Raw genomic sequence first — 20,875 nt, forward strand, 5'->3', positions numbered from 1 at the left:
ACAAAATTCAAAATATGAGGCTTTCCATGGGAGTTCCTGAAAGGATGAAAAGACACACAAGTGCTTCTCTGTCCAAAACATCACAGTGATTTCAATCCTATCCCTCCCACCCCAGTATGAAAAGGCTTCACAAGTGGATGATGAGCAGATGGCAGGTCATTGTCTCGACTGGAAATTCCTGGATTCCATTTGTCACTCACTGAACACTGGCAAAAAAGCACTTTTGAGCCCCAGTGAACAACCTGCATAGTTTGTATGTTCTCTGATGGTATTTGAGAAATAGCTTCTGGTAAGCATAATAAAAGCTTACATGAAGTAGTTGGTTTTGGGGGATTTTTTGGTTATAAATATCACTGCAGTCATCAGTGATGTCACTAGTTTGCCTTTGCTGTCTCCAAGCTGTATTTTGGTGCACAGCTCCTGTCTGCCTGCAGTATCATTGGGCAATTCCAGGTGTGTTTTCTCCTTCTCCTGGCTGCCCCCATCCCCACATGTATTATACACACTTATGGATTATGCCTGTCGAGCCCAACAACCCAAATTTTCTCCTCTTTTCCCACCATTTAATCAGAGTTGTGTTTGTGATACCTGTTGTTCTTATGGCACAATGAACATTAGTGGGGCGGTTTGGAGACAAACCCACATCCCACAGAGATGATGCTCCAACAGAGGGTTCCTCTCAGATGCTTCCTGAAAAAATAACACCTGGATCTCCAGTGAGACACTCCTCTTTCTCATTTAAAACACCTTCCTTAATTCCATTTTCCCTTCGTTATCCCCGTTGCACAATGAAATCTCTGTTGCAACGTTACCAACAGACTGTGGGTTCACAACCTGCTGCTGCGTTCACTCACAACATGTGGGTTGTGGAATCACAGAATATCCTGAGCTGGAAGGGACCCACAAGGATCACAGAATCAATTAGGTTGGAAAAGACCTCTGAGATCATCCAGTCCAACTCCTGGCCCTGCACAGGACACCCCAACGATCCCACAACGTCCCTGGGAGTTTTGTCCAAACATTTGGCCACAACAACCCCCTGCAGCTCCAGGCTGGGCCAGAGGGGCTGGAGAGCAGCCAGGCAGAGAGGGACCTGGGAGTTTGGATTGACAGGAGGCTGAACATGAGCCAGCAGTGTGCCCAGGTGGCCAAGAAGGCCAATGGATCCTGGCCTGGATCAGGAACAGTGTGGCCAACAGGTCCAAGGAAGTGATTCTTCCCCTGGACTCAGCGCTGGTGAGGCCACCCCTGGAGTGCTGTGTCCAGTTCTGGGCCCTCAGCTCAGGAAGGACATTGAGGGGCTGGAGCAGGTCCAGAGTTGAGCAACAAGGCTGGGGAAGGGACTGGAGCACAAGTGCTGTGAGGAGAGGCTGAGGGAGCTGGGGCTGTTCAGCCTGGAGAAGAGGAGGCTCAGGGGAGACCTCCTCACTCTCTACAACTCCCTGACAGGAGGGGGGAGCCAGGGGGGGGTTGGTCTCTTTTCCCAGGCAACTCTCAGCAAGACAAGAGGGCTGAGTCTTCAGCTGTGCCAGGGGAGGTTTAGGTTGGATATTAGAAAGAATTTCTTTCCAGAGAGGGTGCTCAGCCATTGGAATGGGCTGCCCAGGGAAGTGGTGGAGGTTTTTAAGAAGAGACTGGATGTGGCATCAGTGCCATGGGCTGGGAACCACGGCGGGGTTGGATCAAGGGTTGGACTTGATGATCTTGGAGGTCCCTTCCAACTCAGCTGATTCTGTGATTCTATGATTTCCCGAGCTCTGGGCAGTGCTTCCCATTCCCAGTGCAGAGCTGCCCACCTACAACCAGCTGAAAGGATCAGTTAATAACAAAGTTAATCACAGAGGGATTTATCAGAAACACTTTGTAGATCATAAGATAAGAAATGCAGAAACCATTACTCCTGCTCGAGACACCAGAAACTCTTAAATCACAGCCTGTGCCTGGTGGAGCTGCCAACATCTCGTATTTTATGCCATTTCAAAGCTCCTGGGATGCAAAAAAACTCACCAGTTTTTGTAAGTAACTTCTCAAGTAGCAGTTTTGGGGTTTGAGGTTGGGGGTCATGCGAATTATCCTTTTTTTTCCAGATTGTTCTATTTCCAGCTTAGCAAAAAGATTAGTGGGTTCATTGTCACAAGTGCTCCACTCTAAGCAGAAACTTTCCAAATCCTTGACACAGTATTAATCACTTATCCAGGCTTTTCTGCTATCAGAGCAGATGTCTAAAGCACGAAATCCATGCAGGGAGCCCTCAGAAGTTTGTATTGTTTCTACTGCCTGAGGGGCAGATATTTAAATTTTCTTAATATTGAGCCAACTCAGTTCTTATCACAGTTACACAAAACCAGCACGTAATTCAATAGACATTGTCTGATCTAATTAATTCCATAAAAAGACAAATTATAATTTATTTTTTTTAAATCTAGACTTAACAGATAGCCAAATGGCTACAAACCACGTCAGACTGAACGAGGCAGATCCCATCTGGGATAAAATGACACAGCCTGGATGCAAAGCATATTGAACAGAACAAAACAGAACAGATTTATAGGCTATAATCCACACAAAAAAGTCTGCTAAAATAGATCAGCTCTGTCACAAAACACCCCTTTCATCTACTGTCCAGGAGCACTGCAGCTCTTTGACTCATTTAGCAGATCAGTTCCCTGCTTTTCCTGATTTCGTGCAGGGATGATTAAGGATGACAAAATCTCATGGACAGTTGGCAACTACAATAAATAAAAAAAAAAGCTTTGCTCCATTTTTGCTTCACCTGTTTGCTCCAGAACTTTAAGACCAACAGGATTGAATTAGTCAGGTACAATAATTGTTTTCTAGGGGGGAAAAAAAAAAGTCTTCTGTGGCAATTTTGGGGGTTTAGATTTTGTAAGTGTTCTGAAACAGGAAAGTAAATTAAGCTTTAATAGGCTGTTATGAACCCACTGTCAGGAGGTGTTGCATACACACTAAAATTAGCTTCTCTTGAGGCTTTTTTTTTGTTGAGAATGGTCCAAAGCTGCAGGTGGAGCAACGGTGAGAGGAACTGCATTAATCAAACAGCATTTGGCACAATTATTAAGCCACTTAAGGTGTTTTTTAGATGTGCTGTTCCAGCCAGTGCACCAAAGGCTCTCATCAGATGGAGTAAACATCTGCTGGTTGGAGGATTATGGACTGTATTTGCTAAATTTATAACTCTCAGACACCAGTGTGAGTCACCAAGACTTGCCTTTGAGCTTAAATCAAAGCTCCAACTGTCCCCAAAAATAAAAGCCTTCCTAATGAATGTTGGGGGTGTTACTGTACAGCTGAGCATGACAAACATCCCCTGCCAAACCTCCCAGCAGCGAGGGGCTGACCAGGGGGGCAATATCAGACACAGGATTGCATTTTATTTGCTTGTCATGTGTCAAAGAGCAGAAAAATGAGGTTTCTTCTGAGGATTTGGAGCTGAACCTGTTGCTCAGGTGTCCTCAGGTGTGAGCAAAGGAGGCTGAGGGGGGGGTATGGAGCTACAAGTCCCTGACAGGAGGCTGGAGCCAGGTGGGGGCCGGTCTTTTTTCCCCAAGGAACAAAGGATGGGATGAGAGGAAACGGCCTCAAGTTGCACCAAAGGAGGTTTAGGTTGGATATTTGGAAAAAATTTCCTCACTAAAAGGGTTGTCCAGCCCCAGAACAGGGCAGTGGTGGAGTCTCCATTCCCAGAGGGATTTAAAAGTTGTGTGGATGTGGCACTTGGGGACATGAGATGGTGGTGGCCTTAGGGCTGGGGGGGATGGATGGACTCAACCGTGGAACTCTTTTCCAATTATTCTATTCCAGCCTTTTCTAAATGATTTTGTCAGTGATGCCATTGCAGCACCTTGAATTCACCCCACAGCTCACACTGACAGGACCCTTCCTGGTCCAGAGAACTCCAATCCCAATAAAATATCCATCACAGCACCTACCCTTCGTATCCCAAGTTTCTAGTGGAAAACAACCTGCAATATTTACAACACTTTTCAAATTTGGATCATTGGAAACCTTCTGTCTCGCTGTTTAATCTCAACATTTCAGAGAGGAGAAAAATCAGAAGCCTCTAAGGTCTCATGCCTGTGTAGTTCCATTTATTTAAAAATTAATCACAGACTGAAGGAAAGAACAGTAGTTCATTCCCACAAGAACTGACTTAAATTCTGCTGCCTTCAAATTACTTTGTTGCAATCTTTCTTTTTAATAAAATATGCACAGTGATTTAAGTGTGACTGATGGTAGTAAGAGAGATTTATTGTTATTATTATTATTTCATTGTTATCAAATTAAAGGGCATTAGGAAACAGAAAAGGTCTTTCTGATATAGTCATACTACAGTTTTAAGTTTTAGGTGTTTGCTTAGAAAACACACTCAAGGGAAACTAAAATAAAAAGTATAAACTCTGCAACTATTTTAATTTATTTAATAAATACACTCCCTAAGCCATTAATAACAAAACCTGTAAACAGTAAAGTTGTGAAAGTGTAACATAAGATTTACTTGCTTCCTCCTGGTCCCAACTCTGCTCTCTGTTTACAGTTGGTGAATTCACTGCCTGAAAAAACATCTTTCAGCTGGGATTTTTTTCGTGCTCAGGGACACTGGTTTGGATGGAAATCCTTCAGAGATCTCTTCCCTAAAAAAAAAAAAATAATCAAAAGCCACGTGTGAAGATGCTGTTCCCGTGTTTGGGAACATCTACATCGTGTATTCAGGTCTGTCTGACCCAGGGGGGAACTGAGGTGTAAAATAAAACTTCTTCCTAAACACGTGCTATGAAAATTGCAGGGCACAAAAACATCTCCTGTGATGTGCTCTGGGGAGGAGAGAAGGATGTGCTTTTCTTTTTTCCCCTAATTTTCCATTTTTTTAAGACATCTTGGGGAATATCAGCAGCAAGAAAAAACAGAAATTACGTCACCTTCACTGAGGAGAAACAAAACCTAAAGACTTCAAACGTCCTTTCCCAGTTCCTGAAGTCACAGGAAATCACTGGAATCTTTGTTTCTTTAAAAACTTTATCTTTTTTATAACTGTGAGGAAAAACTGGCCTGAATAACAGCTGCAGAGGCATTGTCTTGATCCTTAAAACACATGAAAGGACCCAGAATTCTAAATATGAGCCAAGTGAGTGTGGCTTTAGCTTGGAGAATATCAGTGTATAAGCAGAAGCAAAACTAAAGCTCCTTCAGCTTCGCTGAGAGAGATTCATAAAAAAACAGGTGAAATGAACTCTTTTTCCTGAGGAAGAATAAGAGAAGGTCATGACAAACCCTGGTCTGGATGTGGCTACAGAAGGGACTTACCCAGTTCCAAAAATCTGCTTCGATATTGGAAAATATTTAATTCTAACAAGTCACATTCCATAATTCCAGGCAAATTTTTAAATACAAAATTTCTTTTTTCTTTTTTTTCCCCTCAGAGGAACACATTCAATTATTCATGTTTTTAACAAATATATATATAGTTCAGCTACAAGAAAAGTTCTCATTTTCACACCCCTGAAGGTTGGGGTTTGGCACTGCTGTTCCTCCCTGTTATCACCTCACAGGCAGCCCCCAAAAGTCAACTTTGCCTTGATCAAAAAAAAATCCCTAAATGGAACCTGGCAATGCTTTCAAAGCCCCTCCCCTTGTTCTTTTACGAGGTAATTTAATCCATAAATTAGGAAATCAAACGACTCAGGTGTTGGTAGGAGAAAATGCAACCCCAGTGAGCCCAGGGGAGGGTCCCACCTGTGTCCAGGGTGGTGCTGACCCCACTCCTGGGGGCTGCAGGGGATCTGGGGCTGGAAGGGGGGAGATGCTGCCACTTTCTGAATTCCTGATCGGTGGTTACACCATAATTCATCACACTGATAAGAATTCACTCCCACCAGCTCCTTCTACGCTCTCTTCTCCACACCTGGAGTCACAGATGGGGTGGACTTGCCTAAATCTCTTCAGGTGGACTTGCTGTAGAAACACAGAAAACAGGAGATTAATGAGATCTGATTTAGGTTATGAAAATTGTGTAATTAAATATTGGAATTGATAGATCTATCTTAATTGGCCTCAAAACCAGAAGAGCTGAAACCAGAATTTACTGAAATTTTCTTCTGAAGATGCCAAATGTGTTCCAGTTCATGGCCTTACTGGCCTTGTCTGGTCAAAACATGGGATCAGGAGTGGTAAATGATATTCCTAAATAGTATAAATTCTCTGTCCTGCCTAAATAAAGTGGGCACCTTTGCAACATCCTTTGATCTATTGACTTGAACAACAGGTGAAAGAAAAGTCAATTATTTGATTTTAGAAAAGCCAAAAATTGATGACTTAAAGATGACCTGAACTTTGGAAGGCCAAAAGCAGAGGTCAAGAGCCCCAAAATTAGCACCAGCAGGGACTTCACCATCCAACAGACAATTCAAACATAAAACATACACATGATGAGCTTTCAATCTGGAGTGAAATTAATTTCTAGAGACAATTACTAAAGGCTGATTTGAAGAACACTTTAATGTGAGAGCAACATGCTGTTTGAAGGAATTATTTATGCCAGCCAGGGTTTAAGACTGGCATATTATTATTAAGCAAAAAGTTGCAGTCAAAATAAATGTATTAAATTCTCTTGAAGTGCGAGAACAGCATGTGCAGATCAGATGGTGCCATAAAGCCCATTTATAAATCAAAAGCAAAGGATGAATTGGGAATTATATCTTGTTCTAACGAATTGTGATCAAGCCCTGAACGTGCAAACAGAACCTGTTTCAAGTCAGAAACCTGGAATGAATTTGGATAGTTGAAACCTTGAGAATAAAATGCTCTTCTTTATCTTTCCCCATTGCGAGGAAATGAATTAGGTAGGCATTGCTAAGAACAGTCTTGAGAACGAAATAAATTCATGTTGCATCTGCTTCAACAGGAAAATGAGTGTTGCCACTTTTCTAAATGTCAATTTTTTAACAAAACGTTCAATTATGTACTCAAAATGTTCAATTATATACTAGACAGAACTCTTAAGAGGCAGCTTAAGGTGACCTCAACCTTCCTGAGCTGTTGAACCGGATAAAAATGCAGTAAGAAAAAAAATAAAATCATTTAAGTAAAGTACAATTGCATTAAGGGAAGGTGTGAATATGTAAATCCCACAAGGGGCAGCTGCAAAATATTTCCAAATAGACACTTCAAAGCCTGTAATAAACAGTAATCCCCAATTCCTGCTGAGGATGCATTTCCATGGCATTACTTACTGTGACCAGTGAGTGACTTTTGGGTCATTTGTAGCTGTTGAATCCAAAGTACAATGAACTCACGTTGGACTTGAAGTGATTCATTGTTTTAATTTCATGTCACTTTGTCAAAAAGGACGGTACATCATTTTAAGCAGCATTATTTATCCTCCTGTAGGAAATATCTTCCACTTGTCTTGACTTTCCTTTTCTTTCTTGTTGACCCACCAAAGGTCGTTTGCTTGGACTGTTGTTGTGGATCGTGGGTCTGGGAGATCCAGGGAGCTTTAAATCCTGATACAATATTGCACCTCTGAGTTGAAATGCAACTTTACACAGCAAAATATGAACAACTCTGGGTATTGATCAGGTATATTTGAGGTGATTGCAGGTCAAACTCAGGTCAGAAATAAGAAAAAGATATATTGGATGTTAGGAATGAATTCTTCCCTGTGAGGGTGGGGAGGCCCTGGCACAATTTACCCAGAGAAGCTGTGGCTACCCCATCCCTGGAAGGGTCCAAGGCCAGGTTGGAGCAACCTGGGACAGTGGAAGGTGCTCCTGCCCATGGCAGGGGGGTTGGAACAAGATGGTGTTTAAGGTCCCTTCCAACCCAAACCATTCCATGATTCTATGATACTCCTTTGCTTCTGTCCTAGGAAGGAGATTGGTTTCTTCTGTAATGGTTGAGCTTCCATCAGATGATTCTTGCTCATGTAGCCTATAAATCCACTCCAGACAGGTATGGATGCATTGCCAAAAGTTTCACAGGTCCCAGGTCAGAGAAGCTGAAAAACAGACACAGATTTTGGGGATGGTTCGTGACGTCAGGTAACTCATTTCCCCCCCTCACACTCAGCAAACTGCATTTAAAAACAGAAAAGATCCTTACAATGACTACTCTGACCACCACCTCTCATCTTTGCTATCCTACAGGCACCAATCCCTCTTCCACAAACAGCAAAGGGTGGAGAGAAAAAAACCCAGGGACCAACATGGTGTTTGCCGAGCTGCTGAACCCCCTAAAGATCAAAAGCGAGGTATTTTTATCTCATCAGCTGCTTTGCATAAAGGATCCACAGCAAAAAGCTGCAGGTTTGGTGCACTGCTCATGGTGTAACTACAAATGAACTGCTCCCTCCTGCTCTCTGGGAATATTGGTGTCTGAGTCAGGGAATATTTGAGGTCTGAAAGAGGCAGAAGCTCGGAGGGAGGATGCTGCTGAAAGGCTTGTTGGCTCAGTTCCCAATGAGCTGACCTTTTGGAATAAAATAAGTCTCAGTGAGGGGCAGCATTTTACATGAGGAAAACACAGGGAAGAGAGCACTGCAGACACTGAGATTATTTTCATTTTGTGTGGAAGAAGTGCTTAAAAACGACCTCATTAGAGGCTTCTGCATTGTCCATCAGCTGATCAAAGTTCTTTTGTACATGGGGCTAATCTGGCAAGCAAAGGTCCAGAGTTAATCTCTCCTGCAAAGGGCCAGATTTCCAACTCCCTGAGACAACCATTCCGGGGTAAAGCTCTGCAGAGACATCAAACCCCAAATCCCTTTGAAAACAGTTAAAAGCAAAGTCTCTTTACCTTTTGCATCAGCTCTGCTAAACCTCTGCAAAAGTGAAACCTTTAGAAGCCAAATTATAAATTAGCAGAACACAGTAATTTATTGTCTTATTATCAAAAAGTAATGGCAGGGAAAAAAATCAATTTTGAGAGGGCTCTTTTCTGTGTGTGACTCGCCAATTCTGCAAAACTGTAATTTCCCTTGTGGGAAATCCATTTTCTTGTGGAAATACTACTGTATGTGTTGGCTGCTTTTCCATGAATTATATCCAGGCTCTTGCATAAAATACTGTCATTTTGCAGCAGCAACAGTCACAGTGGTGGATCAAATCTGATATAACCTCTTCCTCTCTGGGCTTTTAACACCACTCACCTGAGTGCTTTGCTAAGTGTGCTGAAGGTTAATCATTTAAAAGAATGATGTATTACTCCTACAGAGAAAGAGTTTTTATCCAAACCCAAGGATTTTAAAACTTCTAAATATATAATGAATAATCTGACCTGACAGACAAAAATCCTTGCATTGCCCATAAATATTATTCTCTGTATAAACTTTAAAAGCCACCATAGTTTTCTTGCTAAGCACTTCTCTTTATTTCAGGTTTGCTTTCCTTGGCAAAAGAGAAATGTGAAGTTCACTTGGAGAAAAATATATGTCCTGGGGGCCCTCTATAATGAATGACTTGGCTTCTCTCTGCAAGTGCTTGTACTATTTTGAGAAATGGATATATAGTGGGGTGGTTACCAGCAGTTCCTTTTGTTGTAATTTCTGAAATGAAGCTTCTCATGTTTCAGAGAATAATTGATTTTTTTTAAATAGCTTTCCTGTAGCTATACAACTCATTTTATTCTGGCACTTTTTCCTTTTTGTTCCTTTTTTCCCCCTCCTTTCAGATGCTTAATTATCTTTTGCAATGGTACACAAAATCAAATTACACAGTAGCAAGGTAGGTAGTTTCCTGGTATTCATCAGCATTCAAAAAGAAAAGGATGTTTTTTAATTTTGTCACAGACACTCCAGTCATCTTTGTTTGTCTCTATTATCTTATTATTAAAATTCTGCTTTCAATTAGGATGCTAAAAGAATGCAAACCCTTAGTTTTACATAACAGCAAAATATTCAGCTCGGGATTTAAACTGTGCCTGCATTACCAGCCTTTTGTGTTTAGGTACTTCACAGGCCTCAGTGCTGTAATATATATAATATTCCTCTGAAGCACAGGAGGCTTCAGAGTGAGGAGATAAAACCTCCAGAAATCAAACCCATAATTTTATGCCTTTCCTTCAAATCTTCACGCCGATGCTGGCGTTAAATTGTTGTCCACACCACTGCAGTGGGGCCAGGCCACATCTTCAGGCTTTTACAGCTCTGATATACAACTGATATCAATGAAAATAACATTCACAGCACAGAACAGCTCCCAGAATTCTTCCCTTTAAAAGAGCAGGCACAGAAGCAGCTTTGAAGACACACAATCTGGTTTTTTAGGGTGCTTTGAGAAGGGTATGAAAGTGGTTCTACAAAGCTACCCATACCTACCTCCTTCTCTGCTGATTCTTCTCCCTCTCCAGGGAGGTTTTTTCCCAGCAGCTCCTGCTGAGAAGTTGTGAGAGTCTGGATTTGCTCTCACAGAAGTCCCCACTGGTTTGTTGTGTCGTGGCTGATCAAGCAGGGACCGTCCCAGTGAGTCAGGATGTGCTGCTGTGGCTCCCTGCACAGCACAGAAACACGAGCATGCAACCAAAAGGAACCATTCTGAAGGAAACTCGGGATTTATACAATATTTACAGAGTCAGAGGGTCATTAAGGTTGGAAAGGAGCTCTAAGATCATTGAGCTTAACCCAGCACTGCCAAGACCACCACTAACCCATGTCCCAAAGTGTCTCATCCAGACAGCTTTTAAATCCTTCCAGGAACAGTGACCCCACCACTGCCCTGGGCACTCTGTTCCAATGCTTGACATCTGGTTCCATGAAGAAATTCTTCCTAATATCCAATCTAAACCTCCCCTGGCACAACTTGACTAACAGACAGATATTTACTCTCAGTAGTCAACACATCTTAATAAACACACAGGAAAATCTCTCCTCCAGTGGTTGGCCTTTAAAACAAACCACTAAAGTAGAACTGTTCCTTGGGAGCCAAATCTCAAACATAAGGATGCAAATTTACATCCAGTCATGCCACAAACCTTTCAGAGGGAAACCAAGTTGATGACTTAAATCCCCCAGACTACCAGAGGCAGATTTTTGGTAATATTTCTGACATCAGTTCTATTGTTTCCCCCCTATAATGCACTGACCCAGATCTGTTGGTGTAATTTTTCAGCTTCTAATACTGATAATATTGCTTTTAGACAGTGGTTTCAGGGCCCTTTTGAGATGAGTTCTTCAAAGCTGCAGCTTAATCCATTCTTTATTAGCTGCTGTAAAGTGATTACTTCTTCAGGGCTGGATGGAAGTACTTAAAGGAAATGAGCATTCCCTTACCAACCGCCCCTGCTCCACTTCCAGAGCTTTTGCTGGAATTTTAACGCTTTAGGGTTGAGTGATGGGGGCATAAAACAAGAGGAGACACTGAGAGAAAAGTTTCAGATGGTAAATGTGTTGCCACTGTGACATTTTTTTAACGAAATCCCAAACTGTGACAGGTGCTCAGGGACTGATGGCCCGTGACGGGCGATCTGGAGGTCGCTGGAGCCGCTGCTGCTGCTGAGGTGTCGTTTTATTGTTTAGTTCCAAATGAAAAATCACTCTCTGAATGCAGTTTATTAGAATCCTGTTGCAAGCAGGGGCCGGGGGAAGTCACATCACAGTTGCAGATTGCCTTCCATTGCTCCTTCCACAGGAGGAGGAAAAAAAGGATTAAAAAACCCCCACGAATCTACTGCATCTGTCAGGCTGTAATTAGGTGGAGACACTTTCTTCTGCCCATGTGAACTCCTCCTGCTAATTCCATGATGACTGTGCTGATTAACACAAGGCTAAGATGGTTTCAAGGAATACTTGTTCAACTAATAACTGCAGGAAACAAGTGCCACCTGTTGTCATGGAGAAGGACCTGATTCAAGGGCAAAGCAACTCGACCACAGCTCTGCGATTCCAGACAGTAAATCCACAATAATAAAGGAAATAAAGAAAAAAAAAGAGAAAAGACTAATTAATTTCAGAGCTGTTGAAAGCCTGAAATACTAATAAAAACCCCAAACAACTCCTGGATGTTATTTTTATCAATGTCTGTATATCAGTCCAGCCAATAGCTGCTGTATGTGTTCCATGATAAATAAAGTCTTGGAAAGAAAACTAAACATTGTGATGTTTCTTTAGGAGCAGAAATAGTTTCCCTCAGACAAAAGGGTGAAGGAAAACATGTATTAATGTACAGGGCACATGGTGCTGATGTAAGAAGGTTGAGACCTGATCTATCACAACTTTAAGAGAATGACTTTGTTCCTAATCACAGAATCATGGAATGGTTTGGAAGGCACCTTAAAGATCATCACATTCCACCCCCTGCCATGGGCAGGGACACCTCCCACTAGTCCAGGTTGCTCCGACCTGGCCTTGGACACTTCCAGGGATGAGGCAGCCACAGTTTCTCTGGACAACCTGTGCCAGGGCCTCAAAACACCAAACCCCAGAGACTTCCAAAAGCAGTTTTGAAGCTGCACAAACTTCTGAACCCATTTATTATGTCGTTCCCATCTCAAGGTGAAACCATAATAAATATATAAAAAAATTAATTGTGTTCCCAAGCTTTCTTAAGAAAAAAACCAGAATTATATTGAATTTTTAAAGGAAAAGTCAGCGCAGGGCAATCGCTGTTGCAAAACCTTCCTAATGAATCATTTCAGCCTGCCATCCTTCACAGGAGCAAGGAATATCCATGTACAGAACCAGGACATTCATTTTAATGAAAAAAAATACAACATCCACAGGAATGCAGGGACCTGAGTAAATTCATTTTAGAATAAGAACCGGAGGCAAAGCTGCACGTGGGGAGCTGAGGAGATTTGTGGTGCCACAGGGAAGGGAGGGATGTGGGAGGGATGGATGTGGCTCATCTCACCTGGAGGACAGGGATCACCAGGGGGGATATGTAAAGGAAAAAATCCTAGAGGAAACTTCCACAGTATAACAAACTCTTTGCTATTGCCCTCTCTGGCTCCTGTTTTGGTAGGTTGTTACTCCCCCAAAAAAATAAATACTGTCAAATCTGACCACTACAAAAGAGCAGCATAACCCAAACATGTTCCATTTCCAATCTGGCCAGAAATCATTTAAATTTCTGTGATACATGAATTTCACTCCAACATGCCTCAGTTTGGGTAGGTTTTCATGTATTTCCTCCATTTCATATCTTGGCAGCAAAGCTAAAGAAATCACTGTTTAATTTTAAGTAATGAACCTGATTTTCCTCAGTGTTGGGTAGTGTTATCAGCAGGGAGAACAACAGAGTCTCTGGGCCACAGCTTGAAAACCTGAAGGTCTGTATTTAGCTTTGCCAAACACCTGGTTTGAGTTCATCAAAACACTTAACCTCTTTCCCCCCTTCCCATTCTTGTTTCTTATCTGCCCTGTTTTGGTTTTTAGGACCCTTCAGAGCAGGAGATGTTTCTCATCTTGTGTTTGTGAGGTGCCAGGCACGACAGGAGCCTGGTGCTGGTTGGGTCTCTGCTGGGTGTGTCCTGCTGGGCACCTTTTGGGAACACTGGGAAGGCTCTTGGTCTCCTCATGCCAAGCTGGGCTGTGCCAGGTGTTGTGTCTGTTGGCTCTGCTGCATCTCAGCAGGGCAGGGATGCTGGAGGCATTTGAGATCTGTGAGATAAAGGTGGCCACACTTCAGAGATCGCACCGCGATCCCCCTTTTAATGGGGGTTTGCTCCATGGATAAACCAGGAGGGAACCAGGAAAAGGAAGGGAAGTGCACATTGCACACCCCAGGGGCAGGTGGGGAGTGGACAGACATCCCCCAAAATCCACCCCATAAGCCCCCTGAATGATGGCAAGAAGAAGGAAGAGAAGGATTCTGCTCCTGCAACATCTCTCAGAAGGGCTGGTGAGGTTCCATCTCAAACTACATCCCCACCTACTTCTGTCTCACCAGGGAGTTTCATAACAGAAAACACAATAGAAACCATGAAGTGGCAGCACCAGACCCTGTCAGGACAGGAGTGATGAAGGGCTGGAGGAGCTCTGGATTTATTTTCCTCTGGAAAGAAGCAGCTCTTGTCACTGCTCCAGCTTTTGCTCACTCCAAAACATTTTGCTCCTCACCAAAGCCCTTGAGGTGCTGGGGGTAATATCCATCAAACCAGACAATCCTGCAGTATCCAAACCCTGGGCAAAATTGATGGGGAAACCCAGCTTTTCTGTTGAGTATTTAATCTTAAATACTGCAGTCCCAAGCCCTTCACCCCACAGAGCTGTGTCCCCCCTTGACCACTCAAACTCCCTGGTTCAGCTATTTCACAACAATTTGGATTTGATATCTGAGCATTCCCATGTTCCTGCCAGAAGAACAGGGATGTTCCCGGGCAGCATCCATGCCATGAGCAAAGCTGGTGGGAATAAAACCATCTCTAGGCAGAGGAGACTTTGTGCTAACAACAACAACAACAACTATTATTTATAATAAATAGAATAAAAATAATTGATATTTACCTATGACTTTCTAAAACTTGCATTTGGACAATGCTGTGAGGCTCAGGGTGGGATTCTTGGCATTGTCCTGTGCAGGGTGAGGAGCTGGACTTCGATGATCTTTGTGGGTCCCTTCCAGTTTGGGATATTCTATGATTCTGTGATTCTAGAAGGATGGACAAGAACCTTGGAGTGCCCTGGGAGATGGTGCTTCCCATGGGCACAGCTGCCCAAACACAGAAGGTGGCAGAGGAGAGATTTCAATTATTTACTTGAGGTGTTAAGGGCTGGACAAAGCCCTGAGCAACCAGCTCTGGTCCCCTGAAGCTCCACGTGTGCCTGTACCCCCAGACAATGTCCTCTACCTTCAGCAATGTCTGCTGCACTTTTAATGTGCTTGGGCATTCTCCAACAGCAAGAATAGAAAAAGGACCCTAAAAGTGACCCTAAAGGGACCCTAAAGGGGATTCACACTGAACCCACTTCCAAAGGTTAGAGCAGCTCTAGAATAAAGTGTAATATTCAGAGCACATTGATCTGAGACCCTGTGCTGAGCAATGAGTTCTGCTGACCATGTGGCTTCACACCCTTTCACGTGACAGCTTGGACAAGAAACAAAGGATTTAAAACTTTGTTACAGAAATAGGGACTTCACTGAGCCCTGGGACAAATCCTGTGCAACCAGAGAAAGGCAAAGTGCTCACAGCACTGGGCAACACATCCAAGCATGTATTGCCTGGTTAATAAGTGTATGGATGTTCTATAAATATAAATTTTTTTTGTAAATAAATTAACACAAATAAAGAATAACATTTTAGATGTGGTTCACAGGGCTGAATCCCTTTCTGTGCCACTCATTGTGCAACTTTTATTTAATACATCAAGACTGTAACTAAACCCAAACCCTATTGCCAGCAAATATCCACGCACAGCAAATCCAACCCCACGTCTGGGAATGGGCTCAGGCAGAAATGCAGGGCTTTTATAGGATCAATGATGGTGTTTAAAAAAAGCCAACACGCTGATGAAAAAAGATGGCATTATCACTGAAGTATGATATTCAATTTAAAATGGATTAGGGAGCACTCTGGGTGTAAGTGCTGCACTTTAAGTAGCAGTGGTAGTTCAACTATGGATACACACATTACATCCCATCTCTTTGTACTTCAGTGCAGTTCTGGCATCTACACTGTTATTAAAGCTCTCATTGGAATACATTAAATACTGCAAATGCTCTTCTATAATAATCCTTCACATGCTCTTTGCCCTTTCCCCAACCTTCACGAGCGTAGATGTAACCAGAGATGGAAGGAAGCAAAAAGGATGTGGTTAGAGTGGGTATGTCCAAAAAATTAGTCCAAGGCTTGGACTAAACGAGTTATTTGGCATCTCCAAGAAGCAAAACTCATCTTGCAGAGCTTTCTGCTGGAGGTCATAGCTGGCAGCCTCAGAGTACCACTGCAAAGAGCACAGGGTGCCCACACTGCTCATCCTGGCATGCCCAGGGAGATGCTCAGGCATAAATATTGAAGTCACAAAGAAATCTGGGTGTAGAAAACCCAGCAAATGCCTTTGTTCAAACCACAAAACCAGACACTCCAGCCACTGTCACCCAGATCACCCAAAACTCTCTAAACCAATTGAACAAGAGTGCCCATAAAAGCTGCCTATTGCATATTGATTTTCCTATTTTATTACAGCAAGTCCTCTCTGAAGAGGTACCACAGCTATTTTCTCCTTCCAGTCTAACAGTTTGTGAGGCTGTAATTCAGTTTGCCTTCCCGTAATCACATGTGTACACACATTTCCAGACACATTTCTTACACAAAATGTCATTGATTCAGAATGTAGAGAACGGATTTTCCCAGTTCCACAGAGCAAATCTTACCAATCCTATCTAAGACAGAAATATTGGCTTCCCCACCTTCCTGCCTTCCCTCCCCACCCACCTTCTTTCTCCTTTCATTCAGAGGTTCACAGAATGATTTCCAGATTATTTTTACATATTATTATAGATTATTATTATAAATATTATATTCCAGCTATTACACTATAAAATGCCCTATTAATTAAAAAAAATGTAAAAAATCAGACTAAACCAAGCTTTGGACCATTACCTGTGATTCTTGATTTGTGTTTACTGAATATTAGAAAGTACCACCTCTCCAGTAGTTCTTCATTAAATGAACTCAAATTATAACTGATACTTTATTGTAGCCTGATTGCCAAAGGAAAAAAAAAAGGCATAAAAGTGAGGAACATAAATGGAAAATTGAATTATATGCTGACAGTAAGAGGGTGAGATTTAGTTTTACATTATCAAACTGGGGTGATAACATGAAGTACCTATATTTTTATGGCTTTTGACTGACAGTTTCCAGGTGGGAAAAACTCCAAGCACCTTCAGAAATAATTCAATGATTCACTTGGCTGACTTTGCAGTGAAGACATCTCTTTACCAGAGAAAATTTTATGTTAAGTCCTTAAAAAAAGAATCACAGAGCATAAGGAAAAGTATCATTCTCCTCAGACATTTGTTTCAGGCATCTTTTCTGCCCCCGGGGGCAAACTCATTTTTCTCCTTAGACTTTGCAGTGATTAAGTCTAAAGAAAAGTGTCTTCCCAGAAAGCCTCAGATGTTGGAAATTTCTGTGGATTTGTTTGAAAAGGTTTGGTGCAAGATGAAAAAAGGCCTCCAATTGACTGGTTTTTAATGATTTTGGTTTAGTTTTATTTTTTTGTTTTGTTTTTGTTTATTTCGTTTATTTATTTGTTTTTTTAATTGTTAGTTTTTTGTTTCAATTTTGGTTGTTGGTTTTTTTTTTAATAAAATGAAAATTCAACAACCACAAGTGGCTTCTTTGATTGCTCTTTTTTCCCTTCAGTTTTTATAATTGGAAGAAAAAAATACTTTTACCTCCCACATTGAACAGTTTAAACACATTTGCTCATCCACTTGTTTTCTGTGGGTTTTTTAAGTTTTTCATTATATTCAGATAACTACAGTGACTAAATCAAATTTTTACAAGGAAAGAAGGGATGGGGATGTCAAATCTGTTAAAATAAAGGTAAGAAGGGGTTTATTTTGCTAAGTGAGAAAATAATTTCCTCACTATAAAAGCCATAAAAATCACCATTAACATGGAAATCATAACTACCAGCATTGAATATTGTCCTTCCATCAATGCAATATATTATTAGACACCCCTGTCTCTTCCACACAACAATCCACAACACTGACAGCTCCAATCTTTTATTGAATTTATTCCTGACCTTTCAGATAATGCTCCTTGTTATCTGGCTCTCTTTGCTCCTTGACTATAAAAACCACATTGTCCTGAAAAAAAAAATTACATTTGACCCTCTTGGAGGTGAGAATGTTGAATTCACACAAAGCTCCTTCCAGGTATTTTCCTAGAAATTATTAGGTTACGTATTTCTAGTTATTTATTTCTGCACTAAACTAAAAAATGTGATTTTCACCAAAAAGCCTCAGACTTAACAGCAGGAAAGCATTCATTTTTTTCCTAGGAAATGCTTCCCAAGAATTGTCTTTTTAGTTTCATTATATAATTCCTATTAAGACACTCTGGTTTCCCCCAATTTCCTGAGTCAGAGCAATGATACAGGATGACATGAACAGCAATTATTTCTTTCTATAAGTCTCTTTGCATCTTTCATTTCAGGGGGACTAAAAATCAAATATTAACTTTCTCAATATTTTATTATCTTTATATTGTTATCCCAAAGAAATATAACTCTCTCAAATTTGAAAAATATTTGAAAAATTCGACTTAAAAATTTGAAGAGTGATTAATTTAGGATGTACAGAGGGTGTGGTGCTTCTTTATATCACTAAGTGTTCAGCAAGGTTGGATGACATAAAATGATGGAACTACATTATATAGCAGCCCATATGCTCTGTGATGAGGTAAACCACTTTTTACAAGCATTTAGTAGTATTTAATTAATTAATTAATAGAATTTAATAATTACGTTTTCACTCTAAAGACAAGAAAGGACCCTTTCTTTCTCAAAGAAAGAAAATAAGTATTTAGAAGAGAGAGGAGACAAAACAAAAAGCCCTTTAAGTTCATTAAAAAATTATATTTTCTAAGAAATTACCACTAATAAAAGACTGATCTAGTCTTTTTATTTGCCATTTATAGTTCTGAGGTTGTGTTCCCTTGGTTTTACTTCGTGGACCAACACTCTGCACCGTACAGGGAATTTTATTTCACTTGTGAACACTCATCAGCTCTCAGGGGTTGACTAAAGATATCATTGTTTAAATTTTTTTTAGAAGTCTCTGGAGAACAAGTGATTTTTATTGCTCTTCCACAACAGCTTATTGATGTTTCCTCTGCATACTGCAAAGTGTTTCCTCCTCAGTCATTATTGCTTTCACTTCCAATATTTAGTTGGAAAGTGAATCAGCAAGATGGACGTGGATTTAGGGAGTATAAAACTCAACTCACTGCATTAACCCAATGTGTATTTTTAATATCCTTCAGTTGCTTGTCTAGAGAGGGCAAAAATAACACATTGTATTTGACTGCAGGTTGCACTCAGGAGTGAAATATTACCTGGAATTTGGACCCAGAAGTGCTACATCTGCCAGGCTTCAGCCTTGATTCCGTTTGGTCTGAATGGTTTTCACAGTCTGAGGTTTTAGTCAGAAAACCAGGGAATGATTTGGGTTGGAAGGGACCTTAAAGTCCATCCCATCCCACCCACCTTCCGCTATCCCAGGCTGCTCCAAGCCCTGTCCATCTGCAGAGTTTGCATAAAAACACTGAAAAGGGGGGATGCACCTTTAAATCTAATGATGACTCATTGCCTTTGATTTGCAATTTAACACGTGGAACACAGGAAAACAATATTTAGCCCAAAGAAATTCCCAGCTGGAGGCATCAAGTTATTTGTGTTTGGGAAAACTATTCACTTACTAGGGGCTGAAAGTCCAATTAATTTGTGAGGAGTGGAGGACTTGCATAGACAACTGACAAAAGCAGACATTGTTTCCATCCAGTATTGTCAGATTTAAAGCTACACACTTTTTTTATGTCACAATAGTAGGATTTAGGACGAGGCAGCACTGCCAGACTGTGACTGCCCACGCATTTCTCAGTAAGTAATTAGAAACTTGCTGTTTAATACACTCAGATTTGTCTGGAGCCAGTTACATGGAAGTCCCAAAGCCCTGGATTTGCCTGATATTTTCAGAGTTTGGAGGCTGAGACACTGTAGGAAAAACCCTGAGGACTGTCAGTACAAAGGGATTTCTTTAATTTTACCACTGGTTGGATCAGTGTTTGCAGTTGCAACACCAATAATGATACTTGAGTGGTGTCACAGTCAGTATTTACTGCAGGTTTCCTTCCTCTTGCTCTGCAATTCTTACTGCTCAGACTGGTTTTATTTCTTCTTCTGTAAAACCAGAGAAGAAATGCAGTCCCACACAGAGGCACCACCACTTTGCTTCTCTCACTGAGAAATCAGCAGCACAAGCCCTGAGAGTGTTGGTTCAACCCAAAATTATACAAAGCACCATTTAAAAAAAGGTGACTCTTTTCCTTGGCTTCTGATATCACAAGTACTTGTAAGGAGGATTTGAAAGACAACAACCAAGTCTTGATCCCTCTAACAGCTGTCCAGAGGCTCAAAATGAGTATTAGTATTGGGGAAAAAATACAAAAATACAAAATAAAAACATCACCAGTTCCCCCCCAAAATATCTGTCCTGGTCTCTGTGTTATCCATATCCTAAAAGTAGAGCTTCCCACCTGTTTTCCCATCTATAATTAGTGCTGAAGAGCTGAGCTGCCAGGCAGTGATTCCAGCAGTGGGAATGACTTTGGAGCTGTCCAGGACTGACCTCATCCTCACTGGTGTCCATGTAGAGCTGGTGGGCAACATCTGTGCTCCCAGCAACTGCTGAGATTCCCAGGGTTGGGATAAATGCTGGCTGGATTAAATACTTGTTCCTAAATGATTCCAACAGGACTCACTCCTGCTTTCCCAGTAGAAGGTGGGAAAGGGCACCACGTGCTGGCAGAGCCTGAAGCCAATCCTACCCAGGACTTGGGGTTTGTGTGCCTGGGGGAAATTTTGGGGCTTTAATTGTTATTCTCCACCAACAGCCCTGCCTGCAGCCGTGTGACCCTGTCACCTGAGCACACATCAAAGAGAAACCAACATCAGAGCAGCTCCAAAACCCACTGTACTCGCTCAGAAATGAGCAAAAGGAAGAGGTTTGTTCTTTGAACAACAGCATTTTTCTTTCGTGCACGTTTTCCTCGTGCTTCCCCCCAAAAATTCTCATGCCTTGAAGCTTTTCCTGCATTTTCTGGAGAACCTGATCCATCTTGATTGTCATCATAACACCTTTTTAATACCCAAAAACTAATTCAGCCTCTCTCAAATATTATCAATCCCCCC

This window comes from Corapipo altera, unplaced genomic scaffold, assembly GCF_003945725.1.
Source record: "Corapipo altera isolate COAL_440 unplaced genomic scaffold, ASM394572v1 113, whole genome shotgun sequence".
Classification (NCBI taxonomy): Eukaryota; Metazoa; Chordata; class Aves; order Passeriformes; family Pipridae; genus Corapipo; species Corapipo altera.